Raw genomic sequence first — 26,456 nt, 5'->3', positions numbered from 1 at the left:
AACTAGAAGCATTGAGTACATACGCAAAAATGCAAGAAAACTTGCTAGCTTTTAGAGTAATCCTTTGACAAGATGGAGTAATATGTGGTACACAGACATGAAACGGGACTGGGGTGGTTGGCTGGCAGCCTGGAGGAAGGCAGTCAATTTGCCAGCTATGAATGCAGGAGGGAGGAGTTACAGGTATGAGGGCTAGGCACATAATAAATGATTGTAGGAGCTGGTGGGGAGCGGTGCTCAGTGAAGGCAGTGTGGGGACATGAATTGGGAGGGGGTGACAGAACAGAGAAAGGGGAAGCTGATGAATAGAGGGTGGGGGGATAGTGGGTTACCTGACGTTTAGTCCAGGATGAGTATGGGAATGGAGGGTGTGTTATAAGTATAATTTATATCTGCATGGGTCAGAGAAGCTGGTGGTGGGAGAAAAGATCCACATAGCCTGGGTCGTGAAGCAGCCACTGAAATTGAGCATGTTTTACTCAGATACATGTTGTGTCATTGTGTGATAACTTTGTTCATGGCAACAGTCTGGTGGATGGCTGGTTGGTAGTCATACCAATACAGCAGGCTTCGAAGTGTTTGCAGCAGAGTTGGTATATGACTGTTAGTTTCACAGGTGGTGTGGCCTTGGTGGGGTAGTATTAGCCTGTGACAGGGCTGGAGTAGGAGGTGCTGGATGGGTGGATTGGGCAGATATTGCACCTTGGTCTGCCACAAGGACACAATTCCTGTGGCTAGGGATTCAGGGTAGGAGTGGCATAGGGATGGACTATAATGTTTTGTAGGTTGGGTTGGCAATGGAATATCACTTTAGGAGGTGTGGGAAGGATCTTGGGAGGATGACCCTCATTTCAGGCCAGAATGAGAGAGAATGAAAGCCCTGGCAAAGAATATGGTTCAGTTATTCGAGTTCAGGGTGATATTGGGTGATGAGTGTGGTGCTTCTTTGTAGGTGGTGGGAAGATTGGGGATGTGTGAGGATATGATATGGGAGATCTGTTCATAGACTAGTTTTGGCCTTCGTGAGGCCTTCAGCATACTAGGCAAGGGATTTCTCATCACTAAAGATATATCGTCCACAAGTGGGAAGGCTGTACGTCGCCCAGTATGATCCTGGACTGAAACAACTGAACCATATTATTTGCCTGTGCTTTGATTATGTCTCATCCTGCCCTGAAATGAGGACTATGCTACCCAAGATCCTTCCCACAACTCCTAAAGTGGTGTTCCATTGTCCATCTAACCTACACAATAGCCTAGTCCATCCTTATGCGACTCCCACTCCTGACCCCTTGCCACAGGGGTCATTTCTGTACAGCAGACTGAGGTACAAGGTCTGCCCAATCAACCTGCCCAGCACCTCCTGCTGCAGTCCCGTCACAGGCTAATCCTGCCCCATCAGAGGCCGGGCCTCCTGTGAAAGCAGCATTAACATACACCAGTTCTGCTGCAAGCACTGCACAGCCTTTTGTGTTGGTATAACTACCAACCAGTTGTCCACCCGGATGAACGGCCACCACCAAACTGTTGCCAAGAACAAAGTGGCACAACGTGCAGCTGAGCATAACATGTTCAATTTCAATGGCATTGCTTCATAACCTGGGCCATATGGATCCTTTCCTCCACCACCAGCTTCTCTGAACTTTTCAGATGGGAGTTATCCATACAAAACATCCTCCACTCCTATAATCGTCCTGGCCTCAGTTTCAGGTAATCCACTGTCCCCACACCCTCCACCCATCAGTTCCCCCTTTTCTCTGTACTGTTACCACCCACCCATTTCATGTCTCCACACTGCCTTCAGTGAACCTTGCTCTCTGCTGGCCCCTACAGTTGTGCATTACCTCCCACACTCCTAGCCAGCAAATTGATTGCCTCCCTCCAAGCCGCTAGCCATTCACCACCAGTCCTTTTCCCTCTTCCCAACCCCACCTAACACTACCCCCACCACAATCAGTCGACCTGCTCGAAAACAAAGCATTTGCACTGTTAGTCCATCTGGCACCATGTAGGGGTAGAGGGGTGTGTATGAGCATGTGCGCATGCACTTGTGTGTGTTTTTTACTCTAGCTCATCAAAGGATAACCTGTGAAAGCTAGCAAGTTTCCTTTCTTTTGTTTGTGTGTGAATGGACAACTCAACACTTCTGATTTTCTGTGAGTTGTCTCATTTGATCCAGATATGTTTATATTGTCTCTTTATTTTGTTTATTTTTAATGATTGCTTAACATGTGGATGAAGTTCGTTTAATAAGCATTGAAGCCTCAGTAACATGAGTACAGATAGTTTGAAAGGAATCCTTGAGTTAAAACATGTCCCATTTATAGCATTGATTAATCTTCTGAGATCCTACTGTACAGCAAGTGTTCTTTGGAGCTCAGCCATTGCCAATATCTCAAGCTGTAGGTCATTTCTACAAGACCTATAATATGTAATTTTTACTATTCCTTGTTGTCAGTATACATTCTTCCAGCAAGTATGCTACCTTTGTTGCCTAGATAATGAGATTGAAAGTTTCCCAATAAGATAGATTGCTTTTCTGGAAAAAAAACACTCATTATCATGAGGTGCATACATATGTAAATTATAATAAAAAGTGTAATCAGCTGTAGGGACAAAATGCAACTAAAGCCCAAAGAACTACAACAACAGTGGGAAGATTAAGGTGTGACTGAAGTTGAAATGCTATAAAAAGAGAAAATGCTGAGAAGATGCAGCATTTATTCTGACATTAAATGTACCTAAATTACCTGAGAATATTATAGCAGTTTCATGTGCTTAAAGGGAGTGTTGTAAATACCAAGGTTTATCAAGTTGGGATGCAAAGGTCAGATGACTGAAGAGACTGCCTGCACTACGCTTGTCTGTCCTATGCTGGGTTATTGCTATGTGGTGTGGGATCCTTAGCATATAGGATTGATGGAGGGTATCAGAAGAGTTCCAAGAATGGCAGCTTGTTTTGTATTATCATGAAATATTTGAGATATTATCACAGATATGATATGCAAGTTAGAATTGCGGTCATTAAAACAAATCTGTTTTCCATTGCAAATCATTTTGGTAAATTTCAAACACAGATCTTCTCCTCAAAATGAAAAAAATATTTTGTTGATGCTCACCTATAAGTGAGAAGTGATCATCATAATAAAATAAGAGAAATTGGAGATTGCATGAAAGATTTAAGTGTTTGCATTTCTCGTGCACTGTTTGAGAGTGGGAACAGTAGAGAAAGTGTGAAAGTGGTTCAGTGAACTCTCTCCCAGGCTCTTAACTGTAAGTGTGAATTGCAGCATAGTCATGTAGATGTACATAGCATGAGGCAGATGGTATTTGGCTACCCGTGAAGTATGACTCCACCCAAGTGTTTGATTTGTTTCTATAGACATCCTGTGTGGAGCAGAGAATACTTGTCTTCAAAGAGGGAGAATGGTAATGGGAGATCAAGATCACCCAGTGTTTCTTGTAATCTGAGGCAAAAAGGCATAAGGTAATCTACATATTTACTTTTATGAATTAATTCACCTCATCTATGAAGTACTGTTATCAGAGAATAAAATCGCCATCCAGACAGCGACAGCTGATGAAAGCGTAACAAACTCCACCTGAAAAAAAGTTGTGAGTTTCACTACTGACTAAACTAGGAAGTATGCCTTCAACTGTCACAATAATAGCAGTAAAACATAATGTTGAGAAGAACAAAGCACCCTCATACCAGGCAGATAAATTGAAGAAAAAATGATTCCAGTAAAACAGCTTTATCTGCATCCCCAAAATCCAAGAAAAAGATGAACAACAACAGGCCATGTGACTTAGATATTGTGTGACACATCTGATGATGAGCATTTATTTAGTGATAAGGATGTCGACATATGTTTGAGGGAACCAGTAAGTTCCTCCAGTAACCCTCTCCTCCTTTTTGCCAACTCCATTCATCTACCAAACAACAGAGAGAGAGAAAGAGATTCTCACTAAACCTATTATTCAGTACCCTCAACTAGTCCTCCTATGTAGGGCATTCAATTCACGTTGTGAACTGTGAACCTCAGCAACTACCTGCTTGATCAGTAGAGCAGTAGAGAGCCAGCCTGTTATTGTTGCCAAATGCATTTATATTGAATAGTACTTCAACACTGCGAGAGGATTGTCCACTGCTAATGATATATCAGTGTGCTGTCCACCCTCACACACATTGCCCAGTGGGAAGTGACCAGTGATGTGCACACTGTTGACACCCTCTCAGTCTGAATTCATTGGCCAGACAGAGAAATGCCTAAAAGAAAGCTATCATATTGGGTGCCCAACCAGGCAAACTGGATGCTCTGCTGTCAACTTGCTGTGAATGGAACAGCACAACAGGCTCAAGGAATGAGTAGATCATACTACAAACATGTTCCACCATGCCAATGAAACCTCCATAGCACAGTCTTCAGGCCAATGTGAAATACTGCTTGGTGGAGCAACAAATGCAGTTCCACAAGGAGGAGGAGGCAGGCAGCTCTTTACAGGTTCAGGAGCCAGCCAATAACAGAGCCTCACAGCTTTTCAGGTAAAGGTGGCAAAAATATGGTTAAATTAATTGAAAATTTAAGAAGAGATGATTGCAACAATCCTTGAACTCTATGAATTATCCAACTATGAGTGTACTTGTATTGGAGATCGTTTGGAGGGGGGAATGGTAATAAGTGCCTTTTTGCTGCTATAATGCAGAACAGAAATCTTCAGACCAACCCAAAAGACAGAGCACAGATGATGGAAAAACATTTATCTAGATTTACCAATGCTGACAGTCATGTTCCAGGTTTCTAACATCACAAAGTATATACACTGAGAGTGATGGTTAGGACTGCAGTTTCACCAGTGATGAAGTGTAGAATTGCCACTTTCTCATGCGAGAGCTAAATTCTGCCTTGTGTGGCATGTTATACATTACCTGATGATGAGACGGTAGATCACAACATGTTGTGGCATCTCAGATAGAGTAGTAAAGTAGTTTTCTTTAATTTTATCTGTTTGATAGAACAGTTCCTGTCCACAAGCTAAATTAAATATCAAGTTAGTGTGTCCTCTTTGTACACTTAGAACAAGAGACAGTCACCTTGCTGTAACTAGTAATAATACACACATTAAGAAAAGGTTTTACATCACCTCGGTTTCGAGAGTTCTGGAATCTCTACAGAGAATTGGAATAGAGATAAACATAAACACCATTTCCGCCCTTTTTATTACTCATGAAAACCACACATTGCTGTACACACCAGTACCTCTAATACCCAGCAGCACATTGTCTCGCATTGATGCATACCTGTATTCGTCGTGGCATACTATCCGCAAGTTCATCAAGGCACTGTTGGTCTAGATTGTCCCACTCCTCGGTGATTTGGCATAGATCCCTCAGAGTGATTGGTGGGTCACTTCATCCATAAACAGCCATTTTCAATCTATCCCAGGCATGTTTGGTAGGGTTCATATCTGGAGAACATGCTGGCCACTCTAGTCGAGCGATGTTGTTATCCTGAAGGAAGTCATTCACAAGATGTGCACGATGGGGACACAAATTGTCATCCATGAAGAAAAATGCCTCACCAATATGCTGCCGATTTCATTGCACTATTGGTCGGAGGATGGCATTCATGTATTGTACAGCTATTACAATGCCTTCTGTAGTCACCAGCGATGTACGTTTGCCCCCACATAATGACAACCCAAAAGATCAGGGAACCTCTCCCTTGCTGCACTCACTGGACAGTGTGTCTAACTTGTTCAGCCTGACCAGGTTGCCTCCAAACACGTCTCTGACTATTGTCTGGTTGATGCCATATGCGACACTTATCGGTGAAGAGAACGTGATGCCAATCCTGAGCAGTCCATTCAGCATGTTGTTAGGCCCATCTGTACCGTGCTGCATGGTGGTGTGATTGCAAAGATGGACCTCGCCATGGACATCGAGAGTGAAATTGAGTATCATGCAGTCTGTTGCGCACAGTTTGAGTGGTAACACGAAGTCCTGTGGCTACACGATAAACATTATTCAACATGGTGTTGCTGTCAGGGTTCCTCCAAGCCATAATCCACAGGTAGCGGTCATCCATTGCAGTAGTAGTCCTTGAGCGGCTTGAGCGAGGCATGTCATCGACAGTTCCTGTCTCTCTGTATCTCCTCCATGTTCGAACAACATTGCTTTGGTTCCAGTCCAAGACATCTGGACGCTTTCCTTGTTGAGAGCCCTTACTGGCACAAAGCAACAATGTGGATGAAATCAAACTGCGGTATTGACCATCTAGGCATGGTTGAACTACAGACAACATGAGCCATGTACTTCCTTCCTGGTGGAATGACTGGAACTGATTTGCTGACGGGCCCCCTCCATCTAACAAGCGCTGCTCATGCATGGTTGTTTACATCTTTGGGCAGTTTTAGTGACATACCTGAACAGTCAAAGGGACTGTGTCTGTGATACAATATCCACAGTCATTGTCTATCTTCAGGAGTTCTGGAAACCAGGGTGATGCAAAACTATTTTTGATGTGTGTATAATGTCAATGATAAGAAGTCATCTTCAGTGTTCATTCTGTGTAGATGAGTTCTCTGTCTTTTGTTTCTCCTCCAGCCTTGCAACCATAACCCATAAAACTCATCAATCACAGTCAAAAATTAGAAAGTTGGAGAAATTTCCGGGAAGAAATGTTTTAATTTTTCAACTGAGAAACCTGTGTTCCAACCATTGTCATTCTGTTTTTAATTTTCTTGGACTCAACAAAAGCGACACAGCAATTAGTTTTAAAGAAACAATGAGTTTTCTTGGCCTCACATTTGTTTTTTAGTTTATTTGATTGCCACGCTATAGGACTTTTGCAGTGTCTCGAAAAGCACTGTACAGCTATCGGTACTTTTCTCCCAATTGCATTTTTACCTGTCATTTTCCTACATTGGGAACGTTCGTGCTTTTTCTTCTTCTTATAGCTGTCTAAAGGTTTCAAATTATCTTCCATAGTAATAAATAAGTGAAGTCATTTGCTGAACTTTTTTCAAGTCAACCTCTCAAGTGGGAGTCCAATTATGTGTTTACAGGCATTGTGTGTCTGCACTGTGTACTCACCCCAGTTTCAGTCTCACAGCATTACTTTGTCATTTAAATGTAGAGATATTAGTGCTGACACACAATTAAGATTATTGTTGGGAAGTAAGTGAGATGGAAAAATTAGGAACTACTAATTGTCATCATGAAAAAAATGTTAAAGTGATACATAAAAATATTTAGGAAGCTGCTATATATTTTAGTGAACAATGCATTTATTGTTTATCAGGTGACTGAAAAGTCAAAGAAATATGAACATGTAAATTCCAAATTGTGTATCATAATTAGATAGCTGCAAACACGAAGAAGATACTGTGGTTCAGGACTTTATTTCAAAGACTGCTTCAAAGTAGACCACAGTGAAAGTTCATTTTAATTGACCATGTATAGTTTAAATGTCTATTAGCAATTTTTGCAAAATTTCATTAATTTTCTACAAATAATTTCTGCACTAGAGCATTTTATGTAAAACTAGTAATGTGTGTCAGCTTCGCTTGGGTAGCACTAAATATCTACAGCCCAATGACTTGTCTAATGTAGTGACATAGAAACATGATTAAAATTCAAAGAACAATGTTTGGTGACTATATCGTTAGTTTCATGTAACTTAAACAACTTAGGCAATGCAAGCCAGGAAAGTTATCAGGAGGCACAAATATTATCTGTTCCATATTTAAGTGGTGTTTGGAGTGACATCATGTGACAATGGCGGGGAATGCAAGCTGCCATGCTACCCAGTCCAGGTCAGTTTGGCATTCAGTATGAGCTACGGAATAATATGTATCAGGGATACCAAGGAGTGCTGCCATTCACCGCTAGGTGCAGTGGCATCATTTTCACAGTGGCAGGAAATTTTAATTCATTATACTTCAGCCAGTTTGCCCAAAATATTTATAAATTGCAAGCACAAGGCTTTTTCATTAATCAGTCAATTTTTTATAAAAATCAAATGAAAATCCCCACTATAGTGCCTGGGATTAGCCTGAAAATATAGACAGAAACCGCAGCTAGGGACTTTTAATTTATCTATGTGTAGAAGGTAGAAGTTAGATAGAAGATAAAAGATTGATGCTACATTCATGTATAGAAGATAAATGCTGCATTCCTGTGTCAGCCGCCTCAATAGACTACCACCACTTGGCTAGGCATGAGCATGAAAACTACCAGCTTGAAGAGTTAATATTGACCTGATATGCAAATTTGATTATTTTTATGACATCAAATACATAGTGTCTGAGTTGTAAAGGTGTGTATTGCCCAAATGAACACAGAGCTCAAATAAGAAAATCAATCTACAACCAACTAAAACAGAACTACAACAATGTTCGTGGGCTTTCCAAGCACTTGCATTGCATCATTTCATTTGGCAATACTTTGAGACCATCTGTGCCCAATTAGACAGCAGATGTTTTGTGTTTGAGATGTTTTGTGTTTGGACAGTCCATATTCTTGTAGATTCACAATCTGCCACTTGCTATGCCCCACTGACCAGTTTTTGGTGATAATGTGTAGAATGGCTAGACGTTTTTAGGATAAGGTCAGGTGGGATATACTGAAGTGTTACATGCCATTTAAGCAAATGATATTTCGCTCTCCTTGTGTAATACAAGGAAAGGTGATCCTGACAGAATAATACTAAGTAGAGATTACATTGTGGAACATATATTGTGCACGGGTGTTTGTTTTTGTATATGCAGACATTAAATGGAAGATGTGGAATATGAGAAAACAGCAAGATATGGTGACAAATAAATCCTCCACCTGTAGTTTGGTGGTGGCTGACCATCAAAGAGCAAACACACTCTCCAAGGATGAAAACAAAAGACAAGTTGGTTTTGTGACAAATGAAATATATTATAATCTTGATTGTCATGTTGAGCCTTCAAGGCATATATTGTATGCAAAATTATGTCCTGCTCAAATTCACAAGTGACACTAATGTTCTGTACACCCATTCTAGGAAATATATGTTTGTAAAAGGAAAGTAGTGGATGTGCTTTCTCGTGATATGAGTAGAAGTGAGTCAACTATGGCGACTGGATTAAAAGCAGAAGGTGCATTCGTCAAATGTTACTTCGGGTGAAAGATCTCATGAAGTGCTCTGATTCAGCTTCAGCTACAAAGAGAGAGCTGTAGCGGCTATATAAAACCTTAAATCAGCAAGAAACACACTTCAGTATGCCTGCTTGAGGAAAGTTCCTTTAATGCTCATAGTTAGTCTGATGAATGTGTCAGAAGGCACAATAAGCTTATTTCATCAAAATATAGGGGGAATTAAGAATAAAGTAGACAAATTGCAAATAGATCTTGACACTGTGACATTATTCATATCTCGAGCATCATTTAAGCAGTGAAGAAATACTGAGGTTTCCTTTGGTGGGCTACATCTTACCCGATTTGTATGCTAGGAGTTCATTACAGAAGGGCTGAGTGGCCTTTTCTGTCAAGTTTAATGTTTCATTTAACAGAGTTAACATATCAAAACATTGTAAGACCAAATATTGCAAGGTTTTGCAGGATAGTTTGAATTTTCAAGTAAAGAACTTATCATCATAGACTGTTACAGATAACCCAGTTCAGGCTACAGGATTTTCCTTTCCAGGCTTGATGCTGTGCTAGGCTCAGTCCTTAAGAAAGACACGGAACTGATTTTGTGTGTGATTTCAATATAAACTCGCTGGCTGATTCCCTAGAGAAACGAATGTAATGGACTTAATTAAATCTTGTAACCTGTTATAGACAGCGTAATTTCCAACTAGACTTCAGGGAAACAGCAGTGCAATCATAGACAGCATCTTCATAGATAGTCTCTAATGGAAGGACTGAGAAAAATTAATTATGCCCTGTCACATGATCCACAGTAGTAATACTAAATGAAATCAAGGAAGAGTCATATCTCAAAGTAGTGAACAAAATATTTTGAGTAATGAGTCCACTTACAATGCTGATATTCAAAACCAATCTCAAAGGGGGAACTTGGCAAGAAGTCTTCAGTACAGACAATTTGAATGATAAATATTACATTTCTTCAAATCCTAATCACGTTCTTTCATAACTCTTTCACATAAGAGAATTGCAGACATGCAGTATTAATAAGCAACTGATTTGGATAACTAATAGCATTAGAAAATCATATAGGAGAAATGGGAGCACTGTAATAATATGAAGGACAGTCAGAGCCCAGTAACAGAATTTGCCTATAGAGTATACTGCAAAGTGCTGGGGAATGTCATCAGGTGGGCTACAACAATGCATTATGCCCAGACAATAAATTGCTCTGAGAAAATAATTAAAATTATGTTGTCAATTTTGAAAGAGGTTTCAGGGCATAATGTGGGTGCTCAACATATTATATGTCTCTTGTATGCAAATGAAACTGTTAGTGCACTGCCAGAGCTGTGTAAAATATTTAATAATCACTTCTTGTAAATAATCTACAAGTTAAATGAAAACTTTATGGGCACAGGTAAATATACAGAGCTCTGGATTGCTAGTGTTCTGAGACAGCTACATCACATGTAGCTACAAGAAACAAACAAAGGTGAAATTGAGTCAATTATTACATCACTAGTCTTTTCCCTACAGTTTCAGCTGCATGTGCATTCTAAACATATATTTAACACACCTCCACCTTTCCCTCCCTCTGTCTGTCCGCATCATCCAGACACATCTATCTGTCTATCTCCGTCTCTTCATCTCCTCCTCCCCCTCTCTCTGTAAGTTTCCTCCCCTCTCTCTCTACATTCCTGCCAACCCCTCTTTGGTTTCTCCTTCACAGTCCATCTGAAAATATCTTCCTCATCCTCCCTCTGACCATATCCTCATTCCCCTATCTCTTTTCGTCTCTGCCTCCTCTCTGTCTTTTCCATCTGCCCATTACCCACCTCTACACCTTCCACCTGCCTCCTCCTTCTTCCACCCCCCCTCCCCCCCCCCCCTCTCTCTCTCTCTCTCTCTCTCTCCATCCCCTCCTATATCTATCTCAACCTGTCCCCAGACATGCTCATTAGCACGTGTAGCCCCTGCAATACAGTTAAGTAAAGCAGGCTGATATTACTCTTGTAACATGTTTGTCATGCAGAGCAGGCTACACATCAGGGGCTTGGGGTTTGAAAATCGTTTATTTGCCCCTGACGAACTGCCTGCCAGCAAAGCAGGTTGTCTTGCCTCCTGACATGCAGGCTGCCCCCCTGCAAAGCAGGTTCATTTGGCAGGTTCTCACACAGTGTGCCTGTTGTGCAGGGTAAACTTTATGCCATGGGCTGGAAAAAACATGTTTTTGTCTGAATCTCTGCTCGTATTGTATCTAGGAGGTTGCATGGTGCTGATACTTATGAGGCCTGCTGTTTTTGTGACTAATTTGGTTGAAATCAATTCCAGGGTTTGGGAGGAGATCCTGGACATACACATATACACTCTGCTTTATATATGAAACAGATTGAAGAGTAAAGCCTGTCATGAGTGTGATGAGATTTCAAGTAGTATTGTGCGCCGTACATTAGTTCTGGGCTCATTGTCGGTCATCTGTGCTATGCACCTTTCAAGTGTGCCCGGTTCCTGACACTAAAATACACATTAATGAAACCTGTTTTATATACATGTGGACACACACACACACAAAGTTCTGAACATGGGTCAATAAGGGGTTCATGAACTTACACAACATTTTATTCAAACTGTCTGTTTCTGAGCTAAAAATATGCTTTGTGAATGGGATGAGTTACCCAAAAATATAATCCGTATGGCGTAAGTGTAAGAAAAACAGCAAAGTACACTATTTTCGTGCTAGACTGTCACTTCTTGCAGATGCTGTTCTAATGGTGAGTACAGCAGCATTCAGTTTTTGAACAAGATGTTGAACATGCATTTTCCCTGACTGTTTATCATGTATTTGAACACCTTGGAATTTGGACTGTTCTGACTCACTAATCATATGTTGATTCTGTGTAGACACACACAGTAGTATGACATTTTGGGTTGAATCTTCGAAGTTAGCTGCTAATAGGTTCATTATATTTGATACAATAGGCCTATTTCAGTGGAGTTACCATTGCCCAGTACACTTGTGAATATTACAGTTTGTAAATTTCATTTACTATTGCAATATATGTATGTCAAGTTAATTGTACAAGTATACTAACGTCTAGCTAGGAAAGACATACATGTTCCATCATTGATGAATCTATTTCTCAATAAAATAAAGTTATGTAGTAATTTGACAGTAGCTGACAGTTTTTGACGATGCTGTATGTTTACAAAGTGGTTGTAGCTTAGTCAGGAATATAGTTTGAGTTACAGATAATTTAGGTGTTTGTGTATTCTTTGGTTGTATATTTTTTTCCGTTGTCATAATTCAAAATGTCAGTAAAATTTTCTAGCAATATATATGTTTGAAGTCGCTCTGTTCGTTTAATGTGTCATGGAGATAAGTTTTAATGTTTACATAAATTTTCAATTCTTCCAGTATTTTCCAGCAAGTGAATTTGTTATTATTTGTAATATTTGAACTGCAGTTTCGATTCTGTTGACTTTACGATTTTGGTTTTTTAAATGCATGAAGAGACTCAACTGATTGCTGTCACTATGTGTAGTATGGTCTCAACATCTGATTTTCAAATTTTGCCCTGTTTGTCCAATGTAAAATTTGTTACAACTGTCACAAATAATTTTGTATATTCCTGAATACTGATGAATGTATCAGTCAGCTAGACATAAGTCAATTAACTCCACATACAAATGTTGCAAAAGTAAATGAAATTTACAAACTGTAATATTCACTTATATACTTGACAATCACAGTTTCATGAAAATAGGCCTATTGTCTGAAATATAATAAAAGCATTAGCAGCTAACTTGTAAGATTCAATTTAAAATGTCATATTACAATGTGTTTCATGCTGCAGGCCCAAACTAAACAAAAAAAAGAAACAGTAGTGGTCTCAGCACTGACCCATCAGGCATCACCCACTTAGCCGTGCCCCAATGAGACTCCATGTCATGGTCATTCTCATTACTGTGGAGAGTGACTGTTTGCTGTCTGTTCTAAAAGTATGAGAGGAACCAATTGTGAGCTACTCTTCTTTATTCCATAACAGTACACTTCTGCTGTAATACTTTGTAATCAACACAATCAAATGCCTTATTTAAATCAAAGAACTTTTCAATAAATTTAGCAGATGCCAGTAGCTTAGAAATAAGTCTAAAATTGTCTTTGTTATCCCTTTCTCCTTTTTTATGAACAATTTCACTACTGAGTGCTTTAATCGTTTGTGAAACTGACCACCCCTAAAGGAAAAATTACAAATGTGACTAAGTATTGGGCTAACATTTGCAGCACAGTACTTTAGTATACATATCCATGAGAATTTTTAGTCTTCAATGATTTAATTATCAACTCCATCTCCCCCTTTTCAGTATCACAGAAATGTATTTTGGATACTGATGTGGGAAAGCCATTGTCTAAGATATTTAGGTGATTTCCTGTAGAAACTAAGTTTTTAACTCATCTGCTATATTCAGAAGGTGATAACAATACTGTAAATATATCTGACTTACAAGTAACAGAAAAAATTTACTACTACTGACTTTATGTCCTCCATGGCATGCTACTGGGGCCAGACATCTACTTCACAAATGATCATATTGTTTTAATACCACATACCACGTGCTTTTTGCCTTCCTACTAACATTTTAAGCACCTTGCAGCACTGATTGTAAAAGGCAACTACAGCTCTGTTGTGGCTGTTTGTAATGTTTTGATACAAAAGAACTATCCAGAAAGTTGGAGACTTGTGGTCTGTCACAGCTGTGGGCAGGGCTACAGCTGCCATCTTGGTGCTTTAATGTTCCTACACCAGTACGCATCCAGCGGTGGTAGTGTGTGGCCTGTGTCACTGCTTCTTTGCTTTCTGTGACATGTTAAAATGTGCGCTGCAATAGAAAAGCCAGCCACATGTAAGGTGCATTCTGTGATTAGTTTTTTTTTTTAAAAATTGCATATCAGTTGAAATTTGTCATGATACGTGTGATGTGTATGGAAAAGAAATAGTGAGTGAAAGCTGAGTGAGGCAATCGTGCATTGATTTTAAAAAGTACCGTACCGTGGTTCACAGTGAGGACCACAGCGGTAGGCCTAGCTTTGTGAATAACGACCTGCTAATGAAAATCAATGACAAAAGTAGTTAAAATCATCATTCCACAATTATGGAATTTTCACAACATTTCTCCCAAATTTCACAGAGATTAGTGCATTAAATTTTGGCAGAGAAGCTAGGTAGGTTTCCAAAATCTGAAAACCACGAAAAACAGAGTGTGGCTGCAACACTGACCTTCCTCAAAGATTATGAGAAAAGTGGTAACAAAGTTGTCGATCATATTGTAACTGAGGAAGAGATTTGGGTGAAATATGTCAGTTGTGAAAGAAAAAGGCAGTCAGTGGAATGGTGACACACAAATTCTACCAAGAAACAAAGGTAGTGTTTGCAAATGCTATCAGCAAGAAAAATCATAGGTATTGTGGTTTGGGACTCTAAAGGAGTCATTCTTGTTGATTTCCTAAAAGATACAAAACAAGTATTAGAGAAAACTTAGAGCAAGAATTGTGTTATTTCAAGACAACGCACCTTTACACACAGCCAATCATACCCAAGAGCTACTAAGGGGTTTTAGATGGGAGATGTTCAATTATCCACCATACATCCCGGATCTGGGCCCGAGCGACTATCACCCCCACCCACCAATGGAAACATGGCTCACTACACAACACTTCAATAATGACACTGAACTGCGTGCCAGTATAAACCAATGGTTGCAATTGCAGGCAGCAGATTTCTACAGAGACAGTACTTAAAACTTTGTGCCATGGCTTGATTAGTACCTCAATTTGAATGGTGATTATGTAGAAAAAAAGCTTAAAAGTGTGCCTTTCAAATGTATGTAATAAAATTTGGTTTTTCCGCATTTTTTTATATTGATATGTCTATTACTTTCTAGATAGCTGTCATAATTCCACTTTGTTCTACATGATTTCCTTATGCCACTAATCAGCCACCTAGATTGCCCATTAGTCCTGGTACCAAAGCAACTTTCAAAGAGCAAGAGAAATATGTTGGATACAGCATTATATTTATTGTCTGTTATCAGCACTATAGACATCCTGCCACACTTGTTCTTTAATGAGGCTTAAAAAAGTGTGTATTGCCACTAGCACAAATTCAAAAGGGCATTTACCCTTTTACTAACAAAAGACCTTTAATAATAAAGAATCAACAAAAAGTAGTTTATAGTTGTGCTACCGTTCACTTACACTTTGGTTAGAAAAAATACAATGATGAGAATTTAGGAGATCTAATATTAAAGTCAGCACATACAACTAATTTTTGGTACTTTCTATTAAGTGGACCAAGATATTGCTGTAGCATTAACAGAAATGTCCTGAAACCAGAGCTAGGGCACCTATAGGCAACTACAATTATGAAGTTTAGTTTCACTAAATTCAGCTGCTCCTGCACGACATTCAGTGACTTCTTCAGAACAGTGCTTCGATATGTTGGAGGATTCAAATGGAATACTGTTTCTCACATACTTGGTCACGCCCGTGCTCTACAAAGAGCCAAAGAGCTCCATGAAAAATAAGCACTTAATCTGTATTCCCTATAGAAAGCCACTGATTTGTTACCACAGTCTAACATAACAGTTGTGACACTTCATCCCGTTTTTATTACCCACAGTGGTAGCAGCACCCTAAGTGGCCAGAAAGTGACACTTCTGAATACAATATCGAATGAGCGTAAATTCTAGTGTGTATAATGATTTGTAACACAGTTTTTACAATAGGGAGTTTTTGCAGTGCCATAAAAATTGATGACAACTAACAGCACATTTGTCATTACTTAGTTTCCTAAGGACTCTGGGAGGTACGTTACAGGACAGTTTATTTACTATTCTCATGTAATGTACAGACATTTACTGAACAGTGTTGTTTTTCTTTAATAACAACAAACAAATTGGTAGTAAACACCAAAAGACGTAACCTTTTGCAGAAAGATGTCTTCCATGTACCCAACAAAGAAAGAATTTTATTCGCTACACTTTCAGCTAAATTAGTGAATGTGGAATGTAGGAAACATGTATGGAATATAATAGCTGCTTTAATGTACCACTTATGCAACCACAGCTGTAGTTTGAGGGAAAACCACAAAGACATTATAATAAGTTGTCAAAAGCATTAAAACTGTTTCCCAACACAGAAGAAACCAGTTCCACAATTGTTGCTAAATCTGAGCCACAAATGGCAAGAATCTTCAACACTTTCACTTTTGAAGCAAAAGTAATGAAATTTACAAAAGTATTCGTGTGTTATTGGGTGAATCATTAGTCTTTTATAAAAAATTGTAAGTGTCAAGGAAACTGCCTACGATAATAACAACAGACGGTAACAGAAATATATGCTTCTTATGCATGAAATATGTGTTTACACTTGTTTTCAGCACAAAAAGCTTTAAATATACTCACATTTTAAAGTAATTTTTATTAATACATTGTAACATATGTCATTGAATCAGTGTGATTCCGCTGTTTCTACATGTATTTTGTGATATTTCCTGTATCTTGGTAATTTACTAACAAATGGAATACAAAAATATACCAACTGTTTTGTTAATTAATTAGAAAATAATTTAAATGTAAATTTAAGGTGAAGGGGGAGAAAGGAAAGGGAAGGAAAGGAACGATTTATGTCAGCTGTATAAGCAGAATCAGCAGCAACCAGTGAAAATGTGGGCCAGACCGGATTTGAAACTGGGATCTCCTGCTTACTAAGGAGTTGCATTAACCACTGCAGCACCTGGACACAGTGTTCATCGCAATTTTGTGGACTATCTGGACACGCTTCCTGGCTGACCCACGTTCCCACCTAGTGTCACTTATCTTCAGTCCCCTTCCATGTCCTCCATGCTTGCTACTTATGAGATTTCTTCAGTAGCTCTAATGTAATTGTGCATCTAAAAGAACAGACATCACTCATTCATATAATTGATTTGCCTCAATGGGCAACGAATCCACCACCTTCACTGCAGATGCACAATTACATTCAAACTCGTGCAAGAATCTCAAAGAAGCGGGCATGGAGACATGGACGGGTTACAGATAAGTGGCACTAGTTGGGAATGTGGGTTGATCAGGAGGCGTGCCGAGATAGTCTGCGCAACTGTGATGAACACTGTGTTTGGGTGGTGCGGTGGTTAATGCAGCTGCCTAGTAAGCAGGACATCGTGGATTTGAATCCCAGCCCAGCACACATTTTCGCTTGTTGCCACTGGTTCCACCTAAAGTCCTGAGGCGGCTCACATCAATAGTTTCTTCCCTTCGCTTCTCTTCCCTTTCCTTTCTCTCCCCCTCCATCTTCAGTTTACATAATATTTATCACAACTGCGGATTCTGCATGGTACCAGTTCTTTTGGCCATGTCCAAAAGAACAGATTAAGAACAAACATTAGTCTTATGAGACAAGTGATTGATTGCTTTCTCAACACTTGGAGCTAGTGTCACACAGCTGTAAAATGGTAACAACTTTCGCACCAGCCAGTGTTTTGGCTGTATGTATCAGACTGTATTTTTGCAGTGTTCAAGTAGTGCTCTGATATACCAGTAACTTCAGAGTCAACGTCTATAAGCAGTTCACTAACTTTATCTCTAATATTTCTTATATTTTGATGAAAAAGGGATGGGGTGGAAGAGAGAGAGAGAGAGAGAGAGAAAGAGAGAGAGTGGACAATTACTGACCAGTTTCTTTGTTACCGAGGTTTTCAAATGTTTTTGAGAAAGAGATGTATAGAAGAGTGGTAGCATACTTCAGCAGACATGTTTTACTGTTAGGCTTACTGTTTGGTTTCAGGAAAGCAGTATTCTCTGTGTGAGACACTATTAGAGCTAAACAGTAAGTTGAGGACAGTGAAAAGTGAACATTTTCGTTGTTTGAACAAAAGCATTTAATTGTGTGGACCATGCAATGTTTCTGCATGAACCGAAACATTATGGGATTAGGGGAAAAGCGCAACAGTGATTCACTTCCCATCTGGAAAGTAGGGAGGAGGAGGTTGTCCTCCAGTGTCAACAAACAGGAAACAGGTTTTAAGCTGAATGTGACTGGAGTCACATAATTTAAGTGGAGTGCAATGCAACATAGATGGTTATCAGTGTGACATCAATGTTACACTTCCTGTGTGTGATCTGTAACCCTTCTGTGTTAGATGTCAGTAGATGTATTTATTAAATTTTCTCCTGGTTGCCATTCTTAATGTTCGCTGAGGTTCCACTTAACTGTGTTGCAACAGTCTCCTCGAGAGCATGGATGGGTGCTGAAAGAGAATGTTAATTTTCTTCCATGCTACTTGAGGATGTGAACAACTGAACTTTAAACCTTCTATATTGACACTTTCTCTTACAAAATATCATCTCTCAATTTATAGTCTGTTGTATAACACAGTTTGACTTTTTTTTAATTGCTGCGACTTGGACAAGATCAAGACAAGAAGTATTCTCTACATAAACCATTTGGACAGTCATTTGTCATGGCATCCATTGTAGCCGTGACCTTTTTTGCTTTTTAGCCTTGTCTTCTAAGCTCTTCAAACTGTAATGCCAAGCAACAAGCAGCCCCACACAGCTGGTGGAGACGCTCACTTGCCATCCTGCCTTGTAGATGTGATGGGTTCAAGATGTTCTCCCATCTGCCTGTATCGTAATGCTATCGCGCAGCTAGACATCCCAACACTTATTTATAGCAAAACTTTGCAAACATCTTTCTTTGTCATGAAAGCCTATAAGTGGGACATATCATTTCATGAAGAAGTCATGTCACTCTTCAGGGGGTTGGGATGTCAAATGGTCCTGTTCTGGGCTCATTGCTTCTCTCCAAACATAGCAATGTTCTGCCATCAAACGTGACAATTAACACAAAAAATGTTTGCTTTACTGATTATGCAACTACCATTGTGAAAGATGTGGACTGTAATATAAATGTTGTAGCTAATAAGGTAGTCAGAAACACAGGTAGCTACATGGCTTTCAGAGAACGTATTAACGCTTCACTGTAATAAAATGCACTTCATACAATTTTGATATAGAACTCTTGTAAAAGTGAAATTTTTTTGTTCGAAAGTGGTCAAACAGTCAGTGAAATGAAACATTTTAAATTTTAGGACAGAGAGTAGGTGGAAGGCTTTCATGGAAGTGCCATGTTCAAGACCTTGTGCAGAAACTGAATGCTGCTTTCTTTACTATAAGAATGACCTCTACCATCTCTGACAAGCAACATGAAGGCTTTATTTGCTTTGCTCACTTTCGTTCTGTTTTACATCATATGTATGATACCGCAGCATAGGTTGGTAATTTGCTGATAGTCAGTGCTGATCGCAAACATGGTGAGTTCAGGTGTGGAGTGAGCTTTCTGTGTGTTGGAGTTCAACAAAAACAAGTGTGCTACAGCTGTCCAACAGATGTTTAGAACCAAGTATGGTAAGAAGCCACCATCAAGAAAGGTCATTTACCACTGGCACAACAAATTCGTTATGACAGTTTACTTGTGCCCGGCAAAGAGAAGCGGACATCCCAGTATGAGTGAAGTGAATGTGGAGCATGAACGAGCCATTCTTCTTCACCGAGAGCACTATCACTGGATATTTCCACTTGAAAATTTTGCAGCAATGACTGATGCCTCAAATGCAATCGGACTCTGCGTTCATCTTTCAGTAGGATGGGGCTCCACCCCATTTTCATTGTGAAGTTTGTGGGTACCTGAACATGGAGCTGCCACATCGATGGATCGACCATGCTCCAGAAGGGGACAGCTGTTTCATGAAATGACCTCCCTGTTCACCAGATCTCACTCCGTGTGACTCTTTTTCTGTGCGAACACATTAAAGATCTGGAGTATGTACCATCTGTACCACGTGATGTAGCAGAGCTGAGGGAGGGAATATGGGAAGCGACTGCCACAGTCGATGATGGCATGCTGGAACGGGTATGACAAGAATTCGATTACCGTATTGACGCCTGCTGGGTCACTCATGGTTCACATATTGAATGTTTGTAAAAAAAACTTTCAGAGTTTATCTTCAAAATGCAATATGTATGACATTTGTACAATGTTTAGTTCTTGTGCAATAAATAATTGAAAGTATTCCCGGACTTTATGTACATCCTGTATTTTGGGGCAGCTCTGTGCACGCACTGAGAATGTTCTCAGCTCAGAAAAGTGTGGCCAGATTGATCTTCAGTGTAGGTTCATGAACTTTGTGTGAGCCGTGCCATCCTTATACAGCAGAGTCCCACTAAACCGAACCACGGTAATCCGAACGTTCGGTTAATACGAACATGAAAAATGTTAATCTAAGTATGGACAACTGTGTGGTAAAATACTTCTGTACATACACACTATTTTAATTTACTCAGTATAGTAAACATGTATTAGAAAAATTCGCAAGAAAACATTAGGTTTAAACAAACAATGAAAGAAAAGCTGTAAAACTTACTAAAATACAGCGGACATTTTATCCCTACTTTTTAGATGACAAAAACACAGTCATTGTTTTTTGGTGTAATGCAGACAGTCTGTTATGTGACACATAGTTGCACCATCATCTCGTAAACATCAAATCAACAGGTGTAGCGGGGGCTGTTGCTCCAAATAACATAGTGCGAGGTCAAGGGCTTCTGCTGCATCACAGTGTGGCACCAGCTCTCCTTTGTCGCTGTCAGGCTCATTGTCACTTCCATCGCAGCAGTCCACTTCTTCCTGGTCTTGAGTCACAGCAGCAACTAATCAGTGTCAGTAAGGTTCTCCACACATGCCCCATCCCCTGCCATCCACTCATCTATGTCTCCTTAATATCCAGGGATTGTCTGTATCATTTGTAGTAGATTTTCCTCTTCATTTTCAACTAGGTTGCCCTGAAATTCAAGAGATGTCCACAGTTGTCTCCACAATTTCCTCAGAGTATTTCCTGAAATATTCTTCCATGCCTCAGCGGCCCAATAAACAACATCCTTCACATTGGTCTTTTTTATTTTGTCCACTAAAGGAATGCTATCATCTTGGATCAGCATTCTTAAAAATTGTTTTCTGTAAATCAATTTTGATGTTTGCAGTACACCCTGGTCCATCAGCTGTAGAAGTGGTGTAACATTTGGCGGCAAAAACTTCGCCACAATTTCTCCATCCATAATTACTCAGTGCTGGGGTGAGATGGCACATTATCAATCAAAAAGATTGCATGGGGAGACAAACGATTTTCCTTAGAAAATAGTCAAACAGAGGGAACAAACTGGCTGTGAAACCATTCTTTGAACAACTTACCATCCATCCATGCTTTGTTCTGGTTGCGATAATATATGGGCAGGGACTTCATGTTACAGTTTTTAAAAGCTCTGAGCCTGGCAGATTCGCCGATCAGCATTAAAGGCAGCTTGTGATTACCAGCAGCATTGGTGCATGCTGATAAAGTCACACGATCTTTGCGCATTTTAAAACCAGGAGCATGGTCTTCTGCTTTTGATGCCAGGCTTTTTGTTGCCAATGTCCTAAAATTAAGGCCAGTCTCATCAGCATTATAAATTTGTTGGGGAGAATACTTTCCCTCTCTTATCATTTTTTCGAACTCACCCAAGTATTCTTTCTCTGCATCACGATCAGAAGAAAGCTTCTCGCCAGTAATTGTTAGCTGACAGATTCCATGACGTTTTTTGAATCTGTCCAACCAACCCATACTCACACTAAAAGGCTCATCACCATTCATTAACAAAGCACTTTGCGAGCCAACTGGCAGTGCACCGACTTCAGACACTATGAAGGTCTCAACAATGCACAACAGGGGCAGGGTGTGAGAGTGAGCCATTGTCCCACACTTGTTCCCATTTCTTACCATGGTGTACTTCTTATCTGCTTGGTATACTTCATTCCAGAAACTCGTCACGATAATTCTGCCTAATCTGAACAAATCGGTAATGGGTTTCAGGCAGTTCTTATATTATTTCAATTCTTGCTGATTTTTAAATGTTTTATGACTTTAATCATTCTCACTTCATAAGTTATTTCAATATAGGCATTAAAGATCAACATATCTCCTACACCAGCACCACCATTCATTAGCGTCCGACTTTGGTGACACGCTTTAAACCTCGGTCTACTGTGATACATGAATCACTGTCAGAATGGATTTATAGCTCCCCGGCTGGTTGATTTATAGCTCCCCGACTTGTTATTGTACATAACTGGCTCCAGTAACTTAAGCAACCAGCTGTGTCCGTTTTGAAGAATTTGTAGGTCACCACAAATATGCTTACACTTGGGAACTGCTTGGTATTGGTGGGGGGGAGGTTGATAGCTACCCTTAATGTTCCCAATGAAATTTATGTATAATGGGGTTAATAGAACATTTCCATCGTGCCAGAATGTGATTGTGGTTAAAATAAAATAGAGAACATTTGAAAATAGACATCCTCCTTCTATAATGAAAATGCTTCAGAAAGTGAGTGGAACACTGGTATTGATCACCAGTTAGTATAACTGCACTCTTTATGTTAAGACGTGTGTATTTCCAGGAAACTAACAGTGTACTCAGAACATCAGGAAACATTGTGACAAGTGAAGACGTTGTGGATATTGAGATAAAAGAGACGTGAGAAGACTGGTGAAGTGAAAGGCACTAAGTAGTTAGGAATGAGTGAGCATTGAAATAGAATGAACAATTGCTTGTCTCAATATGACTTATTACTGATTCATCAACAAATATTTTACTGTCTGTGCTTAATTCAGTAGTAAGTTTATGAACTGATAAATGTAATAATATTATCTTAGTGTATAACATTGAAACTGAACTGGAGCAGGGAATTGGTAGTCAAGATATTAACAGTAATAAAATTAACACTTAACACTGATAAAATAAGCATTTCTATCTCCACAATTCACTGCTTATTTTGTCTCAACTTAAAAGTGTGAAAGAAAGGTGCCTCTCCTCAAAGATAAGTATCTAATGCCAGAAAAAAGCCATCTGTGCACCCAACAGAGCAGTTGATAACTTCCAAGCTGAAACTTCGTGGCAGATTAAAACTGTGTGCCGGACCGAGACTCAAACTCGGGACCCTTGCCCTTCGTGGGCAAGTGCTCTGCCAACTGAGCTACCCAAGCATGACTCCGCCCCGTCCTCACAGCCTTACTTCTGCCAGTACCTCATCACCCACCTTCCAAACTTTACAGAAGCTCTCCAGCGAACCTTGCAGGCGAACCTTAAGGCTGTGAGGATGGCGCGTGAGTTGTGCTTGGGTAGCTCAGTTGGTAGAGCACTTGCCAGCGAAAGGCAAAGGTCCCGAGTTCGAGTCTCGGTCCAGCACACAGTTTTAATCTGCCAGGAAGTTTCATATCAGTGCACACTCCGCTGCAGAGTGAAAATCTCATTCTGGGAACTTCCAAGCTATTTGCAGTCACAATAACTAGTAGCCAAAAATCTTTAGTGTCGGCTCAGGCAACCAGTGATGTGGATAATGTCACTAAACAGCTACATGGTTCATGGCACTTGACCCCCTTTCAGGTTGCCTATCTAACAGCTTCCAGAGACAGCAAAAATTTGATTTGCGATATTTCATGTAATTATTGATTTGTCGTAACATGTTCATTAAACGTTTAACACAATAAGTCAAGTATTAATGTTAGAAGAAACTGTGCATATGTCCGAGACAGTGCAACCTAAGGTATGCAGATTGCTTAGTCTATATTCATCCAGTATTTGAGAATGAGAGCACTTAGTGACTTACAACAAACTTTACACATAATATATAATTTCAAACCATTACAAAAAATTTTCTCTTTGAACCTCCCCTCACGCACACACACCAGAGGATAACAAATGAAAGGAAAATAGTTTATTGCTTACTGTATTTCTACAATTCATGCAGTAAAACTGCCACATCAAGCACAATGTTTTAATTTGCAGACAGTATCCATGTACACCACTGAATGTACTTGCAAAATTATGTCAATGAATAATGAGAAACTACATTATTGCATATAATGGAGTAGAAATTACCAAGACTATACTAGTAAAAAGACTTGATGTCCGAACACCACCAGACAGGATCTCCCAACCAATAATGCCATATGATCATTTCATTTAAGACATTAACTCATTTGAAAAGTTGAAGCTGTTTTATTCATCAGAGTTTTGAATCTTTAAAGAATCAGGGTCTCCTGGTGTTTCTATAAAGGGCCATGAAATTGTAAGACAAATGAATGTTGAAAAATTGTCTGAAGACTGACAAAACAGAAAAAGGTGTAACAAAAAGTTGACAGAAGACTATCAAAATAGAGCAGAATTTATTTGGTGCTTCATGTGCCATTATCTTCAAAAACAAGTGCTAGATCAGTGAAAATGAAACATTTATTAAAGGTATTTATTTGAGACACTGTTACAAAAAAGGAGAAGGAAATCGGACAACTTCGATGGTGAATACTCTGGTTCTTGAAGGAGAACATGGTTCATTTCGGAGAAGTAATATTTCCCATCTAGTTATGGCAATTGACATACGTATTAAAGAACTCGTAGTAGAAAGTTTGAAACCTATGAGTTAAAGATGTGACGTGCCTGGGGGTTACAGCCATCGCACTGTGACTGACGTCATTAACGAACGGTTCACATGAAGTGGCTGTGGCCTGTGCCTGATGGCAGTGTGTGATGAAAATGTGTTCCCGAGTTTTCTTGCTGTAAAAAGTACTGTTTGTTAATAAAGCAAACGTGCATCAACTTCCGGAGTAAGTTTTCCGGTAGAGGTTCTCCTTTCTTTGTGAAAAATGGAAAAGCAGTTCTTTTGGATTTACAAATTTTATTCACTATATAATACTTCTAGTTTGATTTTGAGAAAACTGATTGGTACAGAAAGTTTATTTTTTTATATCTCCTAGTTTCACATCAGAGCCTGATGTTGGTGGCTATTTTTTTTCAATACTGGCCACAATTATTGTGACACTTGGGTATTTGTTAACCTAGCACATAAAATGTGAAGGGTTTGTTATTGCCAACTTCTTTACATTTGGTTCACATTATGTGATACATTGCTGCATACTAAATGCGGCTAACATATCAAAATTGTTATTAAAGCTGTTACAAAAGCCATATCTCATAAAAATTATGGGGGAAATAGAAGTGTTTCATTTGAGGGCGCTGGCACAGAGTTGTCTGCATGTTTGCACCACATGCAGGTAGCCTGCAGCTAGTATTATTCTTAGTTTCTTCAGTCATCTGCAGTTCGTGGAAGTAAATGTACATTTCTCAAACTGAGTGATCTCAAGTAATCGTTGTTCTTGATGTAAGAAGAAAGTGATAAAAAAGAAAACATCCTATTCCAGCAGTTACATGACTGAAAAGCTACAAGACATCCCATCTTTAGGCCAATGCTTGACTGAAGGTACTTTATGACACTTATCAGTCATCTTTTATTAAATTATGACAAAATGTTCTGTCAGTTCTTCAAGTTAAATATTGACCAGTTTAATTGTGTTCCAGATCTGGTCAAATATCAGGAAGGGTGTGTGAAATAGATATTTGTCCCATCAATACTTAACAAAAATTAGCCGTAACACTAAGGTAGAAAAGTCAAAACACTTTATATACTACAGTGCCTTATTTTGCATTTGTTTTGTTGTGAAAAAATGGAAACCATTTACAGTGAACTGAAATTTGGCACCCTGCCAGAGTGTGAATAATCAGTTAGGTTCAGTTACATGACTGTCAGTAAAATTCACATTTTGGTGGTGATAAATGTGTGTCAATGTTAATAGATGGGGGATGCTGAAAATGCTAACTGAAAAACTCTGAGGAATTTATGATTTTCCAGGTTGAAACTCATTTGCAATGACATCATCATCACTTATTTGCTCCAGTCTAGTCACACATTTTTGACAGACATTACTACATGTCTGAAAAATAAATCATCATTGTCATCACACATTTACTTAAATTTCTTAATAATAATCTTGGACATCGGTTTCCATTAGTTTTTCATCCTTTACAACTGTAAACGACATTTTTGTAGCAGACATTGTCACTAACTGTTTTGCTAACAGCACTGTACTGTAGGCTGTGGCTACACTGCACTCTGAGCCTTTCTGTTGATCACTAACTAGTGCCATTACTCAAACAAGACACTGTTCACTTATGATGCACTCTTATGATGCAGTTGTCTACTCCAAACAACATTACATCTATTGAATACTTGTGTTATGAAAATATTGTTATTTTCCAGTTAGTGCAAAACATTTATAAATTGTATTGTAGAGATACACATTGTCTACAGTATGCTTTTTGTGCTCAACTGTAATTCTTCAGTCTGT

The 26,456-nt window shown here is 39.3% G+C and overlaps 1 protein-coding gene across 4 annotated transcripts in view; it reads left to right on the top strand.

Annotated features, from left to right (window-relative positions):
* Nucleotides 1–26,456, top strand: part of LOC126162537 (transmembrane protein 94) — a 501,552-nt gene that overhangs the window by 361,514 nt on the left and 113,582 nt on the right. The gene's annotated exons all lie outside the window — the stretch shown is intronic.

The sequence above is a fragment of the Schistocerca cancellata genome, chromosome 2 (assembly GCF_023864275.1).
Source record: "Schistocerca cancellata isolate TAMUIC-IGC-003103 chromosome 2, iqSchCanc2.1, whole genome shotgun sequence".
Lineage (NCBI taxonomy): Eukaryota > Metazoa > Arthropoda > Insecta > Orthoptera > Acrididae > Schistocerca > Schistocerca cancellata.
The sequence above is the reverse complement of the archived record's forward strand: the minus strand, read 5'-3'. Positions and strand labels throughout refer to the sequence as shown.